The sequence below is a fragment of the Gymnoscopelus braueri genome (assembly GCF_963280865.1).
Source record: "Gymnoscopelus braueri genome assembly, chromosome: 14".
Lineage (NCBI taxonomy): Eukaryota > Metazoa > Chordata > Actinopteri > Myctophiformes > Myctophidae > Gymnoscopelus > Gymnoscopelus braueri.
The window spans coordinates 53,335,828-53,346,581 of NC_137619.1; the positions used below are offsets into that span (position 1 = coordinate 53,335,828).

Genomic DNA, 10,754 nt, shown 5'->3' on the forward strand with positions numbered 1-10,754 from the left:
CACAGAACCGCCTGTTGTCGGGGTCGTTCAGGTCCCCTGTCGGGGGCCTCACTGCGGGACGCCAGGAGACAGTAGACCACTGGATTGCTGATGCGACCATGGCTCCTCGCGTGCCCACTGCACCTTCTCCCAGACAACAGGTGTCTACAAACACTACATCCAGCTTGAATTTGGGGTAGATTTTGGCTCTTTTAAAGGCACACCAAAATGTCACTTCTCACCACATTTATGCTGTTTGCAGGTGGTGGCGGTTATACAACATCTACATCAGATTGGAGTGTTCTCAAGATTGCCTGTAGGTCACTTTCGGGCACTGGAGGAGATGTGGGAGAAGATGGATTCAGCCTGGCAGGCGGGTTTGGGATCGTGTGGGCGTTCATGGAGCAGGTACCGAAGACGGTCCTGGTGAGGTTGGAGAAAACCGTGCTGATAACTACTTGTGGATGTCATTTCTGATCTTGACGACTCTCTGCTATGCAGTGGACCATTGGGTGAATTCTGAAATGGGAAATAAAGATGGTTTTGGGGAATTAATGATCAACGCCACTGATTTTGCAGGTGTGTTAGAAATGGACCTACAGTATATTGATGTTTCCTCAAAACCAGATTAACCCATTCAATACGTGAATGCAACTGTGTCATTTCAGATTACTTTGGCTGTTTAAAAAATAGCAGATCTACAAGCTCATAGCTTGGCACCGCGCTATGAGCTTGTAGATCTGCTATTTTTTGAATAGCAAAGAAATCTAAAATGACACACGCTGGTTTCCCGTTCTAAATGGGTTAATGCAATAGTACTGCATTTAGAAATGTGTTTGTATGTCTTACACAATTTTGAATTTAAAAATAAAGTTAAAAAAATGTATCATGTCTTTCATGAACGTTGAGATTCAATGTTTTAATATCCTAATTAGAAAATGTTGTACAGCTACGTTAGCAGATCAAACAACAGACACCCTTAATGTGTTTGACATTTTATTAAAATCATATCTTGTAAGTGTTGCTTCTTATGCTGAACTTACTTTGGTATCTGTACATATCTGCTGTTGATTCATAGGTCATATTGTTTGAAAGAGTTGGCATATTAGTCAAATTATTTGGTACTTCATCTGAGGCATACTAGTCAAGGCAGATGTGATACAAATAAACTTCTCACAAAGTTCAAACAGGATCAGAAACTGAATTGGTACAATGCACATAAGGTCAAAGTGACCCACCTAGCTAAATAGACAGGGATCCTTCATCACATGTATTTTTATTTATTTAAAGGATGCAACAGTAACATTTAATTGTATTTAACTTTATCTTGTAATAGGGGTGAGTTGGAAGAAGACAGTGACACAGAGGTGAGCAACAGCCTGTGTGAGGATCCCTCATGGCCAAGACGAAGAGGAGGAATGCAGAGAGTGAGTCTAAGCCATCGAGAGTCTAAGCCATCGACCCCAAGGCACAACCGTGCACCTCGGAAGCCTGACCAGCCGCTCTACGTACCAAGGGCGTCCAGGGAGAGGCAGTCCCTCCAAAGCGTGCCGGCTCCCAGAGAGAAGTTGTAGCACCAGCGCTTCTTCTGACTCCTGTTCATGTTCGTGCTCCTCTTCTGACATTGCAGAGAGCACGACAGCCACAAACAATTCCAACTGTGAGTCACTTCCCAGCATGCCCAACGGCCTAGCCAACGGCCTAGCCAACGGCGTTGACGACACCTCCAGCAACAGCTCGCTGCCCTGTCCTCCCGATGAGCAGCGCGACATGCGTGTAAAGCAAGAACTTCAAGAGCTCTGGGACATGCCTATTTCGTATTTTATTGCCATGACTCTGGAGGACGATGAGAAGGAGGACATGGGTGGTTTGTCATGCAGCCCTAAAACAACAGACACAAACTGACAGGGTGGTGTGACATGCAGCCCTAACACAACAGACACAGACAGACAGGGTGGTGTGACATGCAGCCCTAAAACGACAGACACAGACAGACAGGGTGGTGGGTCACGCAGCCCTAACACAACAGACACAGACACCACCATTTCCACTGAAGAGATCATACCATACCTGAAACATGTGGACGTCTGCTTTGAGCATGCCCATAACGACTACTCCTGTTTTGAGAATGTGTGGCTTAACCCGGAGGAGTTTGGCCATGTGATTGAAATCTATGAATTTCCATCAGCTTTCACAACCGATGACCTGCTGGATGCCTTTGCAGATTACAGTGATGGTGGGATTAAAATCAAGTGGGTAGACAACACGCATGCCTTGGGTGTTTTCTACAGCAACTCTGCAGCCCTCGATGCCCTCTCCATTCAACATCCTCTCCTGAAGACACGTACACTGTCTAAAGGGAGCAAAAAGTGATGGTTAACTTTAACAAGACCCCTGTTATAAAGTATTACTAGTAGTACTTAGTGTAAAGTATCCTATAATGGATGTCCCAACTATGTTGAAAGAGTTCATTGTTTTGTTTGTTTCTTAATTCAGTGTTGAATTTAAAAGAACAGTTTTTATTGTATTTTACTTTACAGGATGCCAAGAATGTCTTATTTTTCTTATTTATTAGGTGCGAGTGTCTAAAAATACCTTTTATAACGATTGCTTTGACAAACTGTTTTAGTTTTTTCAATTTGAAAAGGAATTTTCATCTTAATTGTTTATGACCTGGAGAATATTGTTTTCATGTTACTCTTTTCCCTGCTGATCTCAGCCTGGCATTGAAAATAAATCTCTATTCTTAAAAAAAGAAAGAAACTGAATTGGTACAGCATACATAAATATGTACAATTGTAACTGTTGACAGACCCAAACCTATTCACCAAATAACGTCATGATGTTTTCTGCTCCTTTTTGCCAAAGTCGGTACAAAGAGTACAGTGCTATTTTTAGAGCATCTTACCTGGATAGGGCTCTCAAGCCTAAATGTGCTTCTACGAAGCTTCCTGGTGCTGGACTTATGCTTGTCGGTCGGGTCCCCTGTCGTGGGGGCTCCACGTAGGCGGAGGAAGCTGGTAGCAGTCGCTAATTTCTTCAAAAACCACGCCAGCCTGCATTGTAGTGTAACTGCAAGGAAGGAGAGGTAGATTGAAACACTTTGTTGAATAGGGTCCCCCAGGGGGCTGGCTTTGTCAAGCTATGCTGAAAAGAGTAAATTCACAAGATCACAGCGCATCACGTTGAGGGCTTGTAGATCGGCTATTTTGTATTTTCACAGATATGGTCCAGGTGTGACCAGTTTAAAAAGGAGTCTTTCACTTTATAAGACTTCCAGTGTCATTTTAACATCTACTTTGGCTTTTGTGTACACCCCAGCTCCAGACAATTTCTACAGACCTTTTATTAGCATTTACATATTTGATATGCATTTCATCAGACACACTACATTCTTATCTAAACCCTATGTAACTCCAAACTCGATTTGAAACATGTCACACTCATTGAAAACACGTACCTGCCTATTTATAGTGACTGAACTCTGGTTATAGTGACAGTTTTTTTTAATGATTAAAATTGAACAGAAGCAAGGACATGCGTTTGTTTTGAATCTAATGAGTTACAATGGGTTTAAAGAGGAAAGGGGCATGTCTAATAAAATTAATATCAAAAATCAAGCTATAGAATCAAGCTACTTAACCACTGCGTGCGGTGCACACAAAAGCCAGAGTATATGTCAATTTCACCCAGGAGTGTTATGAAGTGAAATAACGAGCTACAAACACACATCATTTAAAAAAAAAAGCCTCATAAACACAGATTTATTGAAGTGACCACAAGTTTCATACAATATAGTGTAAAAGCAGAATGAGAGGACAATTCCCTTTTTTTTTTACTCTTTTATAAAGTGTTTTGCTTTAATAATATTTTTTTATACCAGAGTGGGAAAAGGCTCTAAAGGCCAAGGCTCCCAAAGTTGGACCAGTCCAGGAATTCATGTTTTTAAGATGTGTATTTACCCTCAGGTACACCCAGGCAGTGCAATAATAACTTGACAAACAAAGAAACGGGCCAAGAATAAGAACTGAACACTTGAAAAGCTAAACTAAAGAAACACAACAAACCAAGATACTGTTTAAACAGGTCAAACCTTACATGAACTAAGGCCCTGGCAACTCTCCCTTGGTGTACCCCAAATCAACCTGAAGCTCTTCACCTGTAGCCTGCCTTTTATAACAGGTGGGACAAACCATCAAGAATTATTAATTGGCAAGTCCTTAAAGGTAGGGTAAGTGATATTTTTTGGTTAAAACAAAAAGTATTTTGTTAAAAGGTTAAAGCACTATATTGTGATAGTAATCATTGCTATAGAGTGTTTTTTCAGTAACAGTAGTCTCCCCGTCTTCTGTTAATAAACAGAAAATACATTTTCCGGTAGGTGTCAAAATCTCAGCCAATCAGGAGAAAGTACCCATTTTTAAGCTTCATTTTTATAGTGTTCCAGTTCCAATTTTGCATGCTCATTTCTTGGTGTCATCACTTCCAATTTCACTTGTTTAATCCATATCCTGATTGAGTTCTCTATCCTGATTGGATAACATTGGAAATTAAACTGAAACGAAAATGCATTTTCTGTTTTATAAAGAGCTGGAGAGACAAGGAGACTCCTTTTACTGAACACTATAGCAATGGGTACTATCAGAATATAGAGCTATTTAACACTTATTTTAAACAAAGAAAATCACTTACCCTACCTTTAACTAATAAATGGCTAACTAAGGCCCATGAGTTATTTTTCACAAATAACTAATCTTTTACCATCAAAATCATATTCCTATCTAGGTACCCATACATTCACAAGACACTCAAAACCAACATTTACCTTAACCCATCAAACTAAACACCCCTCCCCTTTAGTACTTGGCACCTTCCAATTAACAGGATTGCCAGCACTGCCAAGGAGGTGGCACAGATGACCTCCAATCAATTGAACATGCCACAACATTTCAATAACTAAGCATGTTTAAAATATTTGCATTACTGCAACAATTATGAATGCATATGTACAAATGATAATGTCTATAGGGCACGGGCTGCCCCGTGACACAGAGGTTCTAAAATATATTCGTGGCATGGACCCCCAAATTCAGCTGTGAGCTTGTAGATATGCTGTTTTCAAATAGCCTCATGTTGTCTAGTCTCTTCTTTTGTTTTCTCATCGATCTGGTTGCTCATTTCTCACAAAATCTGGCAACATCTTTTAGGCCTAAGCAGCGGTTCTCCATGAGGGGTTCCAGGGGCTCCCCAGGATATTTTTTTTAAATAGCAACAATATCATTTTTACCACTTCAACCCCATGATGAATTGGCCATTTGAAAATGGCCAATCTACAAGATCACAACGGGTGATATTGTAGATCTTCCATTTTCCAAGAAATCTTTCAAACTATTTTGACAAATTATTTCTTGAAACGTTTTAACAACTATCAAGAATCTTGTCGGGGACTCTGGCACGATTCATTTTGAGATGGGGTTCAGCAGGCAAATACATCTACATCTGGGGGGTCCTTGACATGAAAACATTTGAGAACCAATGGCAAAAAGGGTCCTTTTCTTCTAACATGCAGACTTTTCATACAAAAACATCCATAAGGCTATTGATTTAAGACTGACAACATTTGTCAAAACTACCACAGAATACATAATTTCTGAATAATTAAACTATAGCCGATTCACAATTTTCGACCCCTATAGCATGACATGGAAGTGGAGATTCTCAAGAAAAGTACCTCGTAAACCAACTAATGAATGGACACTGACGCTGCTTACCGGATTAATTTGTGGTTCCCATCGATATGACAAAGAGACAGAGGAGCAGGAACTTTGTACGCTCTTCTTGGTATGACCTTTTCCTGCAGGCCACACAGAATTGTCCCCAAAGGATCTACAGCTCTGAGGCACTCCACAACTCTGCGCTGTTGTACCCTGTAATGAAATGACAATGGAACGTTTGATCACCTTACAGTTTTCAATTATTTTGACATCATACCATTTAATGTAGGCCAAAGTTCCCCTTTTTATATTTTCAATGCTTCCTATAGCAGTCATGTCCCACCTGTGTCCACTGTATTGTAGGCTAATGTCAGAAAAAAATTTGTGCAGTTATTATTATTTTTTGTAATGGGTACACTGATCTTTTATCTCAAACAGCAGATAATACATTGATGAGACTAACCAGTGGTGTAAAAGGTAAAGTAACTAAGTACATTTACTCAAGTACGGTACTTAAGTACAATTTGAAAACTTTACTTAGGACTTAGCACATATAAACTATTACTTAGCAGATATAAATTAGTATAAAACATACATTAACCACTTCAGCCCCATTTGAAAATCAGCAATGTACAATGAGCTTGTAGATCTTCCATTTTCATACATTTTACTACCTTTATTTTAAGTATATTTTGATGCCAAAATGTTTGTACTTTAACTCAAGTAACATTTTGAACACAGGCCTTTTACTTGTAAAAGAGTATTTTTATATTGTGGTATTGCTACTTTACTTAAGTAAAATCTGAGTAGTTATTCCACCACTTACAGAGGGATTTTATTCTCAGTACTGCCTAGCCCCTTTCGGAACACTGAATACCTTTTTTTTATTTGGGAAGGAGCTTTTTAAATGGCAAAGTATTGCATTCTCAGATTTGACCACCAGGCAAGGGCAGCTTCACTGTTCTACCGCCCCTGAGGGCTTGACCATAGATATAGAAACCTAGATACCTCATTGGCCTCTGCAGTTCATTGTAACGACTGGTCTCTCAATACAAGGCTCTTCCGGGGGGCTGTTTGACTACTGACCAATCACATCACGTTAACTACTGGCCAATCACAGCGCGTCTAACTGACTAGTTGCTGCGCGGCTGCCTCTTAAGAAAAGACCCACCCCACCTGCCTCTGATTGGCCTACCGAACGCCCCCTTCTGTGACGCACACGGAAGTTTCCAGCTGCCCCCCGGAAACATAGAGGAAGCGGAAGTGCGTCCGAGATGCCGACGCTTCAGAGCCAGAGGAGGCGTCTCCCTTTATATGTCTATGGGCTTGACAAACACAATGCTGTGAGATTCATTCAACAATGCCATAGCCTGGAGTGACGGAACCGTCTGATTGGTTGAGAGGCAGTTTCATACTGGAACTTGATAAAATGACCAACAATGTCATTTCACTACGTCTTTATGTGCTCCAGCTAAAATTGGGCGTCAATATAAACACAGCACTCGACCTCAAAGTTAAACATGATGTATTTGATGTGCTGCAGAAGATATCCACGCAGTGTTTTGAATGCCATAGGCAGAGTTTACATCCCATAGCCATAGGGTACAGTCAGCAGTTTTTTGTTGTTGTTGTCCCAATAACTAATCTAAACTTAATTCATCGCACAAAATCCGATTAACTATACTAATCATCCTCTTACACTAAACACAAATGTAAGGCCTGGTTTATAGTGTCGGCATTATTAGTCGATGTAGCTCAGAGACTTGTGGCCGTCAAGCGTCAGCATTATCTAGAAAAACAACAGATTCAAGTAGCATTTTTTTCATAGTTAACTTTAACCAACATTCATTAAAACAAACCAAACCAAACATACCTGGATAAAGGTGCTCTTCTCTTGAAAACGTTGTTGCTGTTGTATCGTGTATCTTCTTTTCTTTCTTTCTCTCTGTGTGCTTCATACCGCCTTCCCTCATAGCCCTGGCTGCCAGCTGCCTGCCTGGCTGCTACCTGCTGGAGCCCGGTAACTGTCCGTGAATGAGCGGATGTGGGCGTGTTCATACGTTCGAAATGGTACGCTTCTGCGTGCTGATTGGTTCTGAGCTATAGTGGGCAGGTTGATTTTGGCGTGGTTTCACAAATTCAAATTTGAAGGCTGCCTTGGCTTCAATCACCTCTGCAGTTATGAGGAGATAGTCTACTGTCCCCATATCAGAAAGCCTAATCAACATGTAAAACACAACATGCATACAGATTTAAAAGACTTCATTTCAATGACTCAGGTGGAGCTTTATACACTATTCATTTAATATTTGTGTGCTTCAAATATAGATCTAATCTATAATTACATTTCTCGTGCACGTTCAGCATTATAGCATCAAAATATGTTAACTAATTGACTGGTGTTAGTGATACTTTTATAATCATGTATTTAAAATGCTAAAAACATTTGCATAATAATAGTTTCAAATGTGATTATATTGTAATGGCAACACTGATTTGCATACCAGCATGCCACAGGTACATGTGATCACTTTGACAATAGTTTCATTGTGATCCTTGACCTGCAAAACATAGGTCTGGACAGTCTGCTTCATCTCACTCTACTACAATGCATTATTTAGTTGAAGCCATAGGCCTACTGTAGAGTAGACTATTGACAGGGTAAAGAGAGCATGGGAGTGACATGCAGAAAATGTTCCACTCTGGAACTGTCTGTGTGTCTGATCATTACTTGCTCACCTTTAAAAGCCAACCAAATGGAACACATAGGCCATGGTCAGACACTGTTGGTATTGAGTTATCGATAAACCCTCCCACAGCTGGAAATACTGAGTGTGTTATTTGAAGTACTACAAATGTCCCGTGGTTGCCAGTGTTGGAAAGTAACTAGTACATTTACTTAAGTACTGTACTTAAGTTGATTTTGATTCGTGCAGGGGCACTCATACAAGGTTATTACGATTATGCATGCACTTCATGGTATCACAACACCTCCAAGGCCTTAAAAACAAGGCTCCAAACATCCCAAAACAAACTAGTAAGGCTACTTCTTGGCCTCAATCACAAAACCCATCTAACCCCTGCTCATTTTGCTAGGATTGGATGGCTTAGGGTTGAGGACAGAGTACAGCAACTTGCTATGGGCCTGGTCTTCAAAATACACCACAACATTGGGATCCCCCTGTATTTGTCAAAATACTTCCAAAATGTTAATGAAGTCCACGATCATAACACCAGAGGCAGCTCCACGAATCACGTTAAACCCAGATTTGGCTCAACAAAGGGAATGAACTTGTTCTCATGCTATTCATCAAAACTGTGGAATGCCCTACCAAAACGAGTAAAGGAGTGTAAAACCCTACTCACTTTCAAAACTGCCCTAAAGATACACCTTCAGGAGGCTGCAATTCGAAAATGGCCCCTGTCTAAGTCTTAACCTACCCCCCTACTCCCCCCCCCCCCTTTTCTTTTTCTTCTCTTGTACATATTTGCCAGACCCAAGGGGTCGGGCTTACATGAGGCTTTGTATCTGTTTCGTCCATACATGGGCAGGGGTCATTTGTCCTCCGGCCCCAGCCAAAAAAAAGTTTGTGACGTCCCCTTTCGTCACGAACTATTCATGACATCATGAACTTCAGTTATAAAGTGGTTTGTAGGTGTGTTACATACTAGGACTTCATTTTGGGTCTGGCAGAACCAGGTCTCCTGGTCTTGTTTTAACTCTTCATACCAGTAACCTGTATGCTGATTGTATGACGTTCTGTATAGTAGTGTGTATATCTCTCTGTCTCTTATAAGTCATCATGATTTGTGTGCATGGGGATCTCATCTTAAACAAGCTGTCAATCAATCAAAAGTACAATTTTGAGGTATTTGTACTTTACTTGAGTATGTCAACTTTCTAATACTTTTACTTCTACTCCACTACATCAACGATCCAAATATTGTACTTTTACTCCACTCCTTTTTTTTGGAAACTTTAGTTACAAGTTACTTTGTTACAAAACCATTAACAACTTTTGTCCTATTTTCTACATAGGCTATTTTACAAAAAGCAGATCTACAATCTCACAATGCGACGCGTTAGCTTGTAGATCTGCTATTTTCAAACATTTCAGTACTTAAAGTACATTTTTATACCAATACTTTTGTACCTTTAACACCAGACCTTTACTTCTAACAGAGTTAGACATTGCCGTATTGATACTTTTACTTAAGTAAACTATTTGAGTGCTCTTCCCACAACTGGTAATTGCCATGTCTTGTCTCTTGGGAAAACAAATTCGCTGGAATAAAGAGTAGAACAAAAAAGGCAGTAAACTCATCAAATTAGATAATTAAAGGTAGGGTAAGTGATATTTTTTGGTTAAAACAAAAAGTATTTTTTTAAAAGGTTAAAATACTATATTCTGATAGTAATCATTGCTATAGAGTGTTTTTTTCAGTAACAGATGTCTCCCTGTCTCTCCAGCTCTTTAATAAACAGAAAATACATTTTTCGGTAGGTGTCAAAATCTCAGCCAATCAGGAGAAAGTACCCATTTTTAAGCTTAATTTGTATAGTTTTCAGTTCAAATTTTGCATGCTCATTTCTTAGTGTCATCACTTCCAATTTCACTTGTTTATCTGTGTCCTGATTGAGTTCTCTGTCCTGGTTGGATAAAATTGGAAATGAAACTACAAAAAAAAAAAAAAAAACTACAAAATACATTTTCTGTTTTATAAAGAGCTGGAGAGACATGGAGACTCTTTATATGGACAGGACACCCTATAGTAACGAGTACTATCAGAACATATACCCATTTTGCAATTATTTGAAACTTTGCAAATCACTTACACTACCTTTAAAGTCAATGTGTCCGAAGAAATTGTACAGAAGAATTCCTCATTCCATTGCAATGAAGTCTGAACAGGCAACTGATCACCAAATGGAGTAGGCTTCAGGTCTCATTAAAAAAAAAGAAGCAGAACTAGATGAAATGGCATAGCTTTGGATCAAGATGGTCATCAGTCATAAATGACAGAATGCCACACTAGCCACCTGACAAAGTGTCCCTAAAC

The 10,754-nt window shown here is 39.8% G+C and overlaps 1 long non-coding RNA gene across 1 annotated transcript; it reads right to left on the minus strand.

The window, feature by feature from the left end:
* Positions 1–397: 397 nt before the first annotated feature.
* LOC308100863 lies at positions 398–7,672 on the minus strand. Its single transcript, XR_013934466.1, has 4 exons — positions 7,567–7,672; positions 5,751–5,906; positions 2,888–3,051; positions 398–498 (listed from the first exon to the last, which is right to left on the minus strand). It is a non-coding gene; the product is annotated as an uncharacterized lncRNA (long non-coding RNA).
* Positions 7,673–10,754: the final 3,082 nt, after the last annotated feature.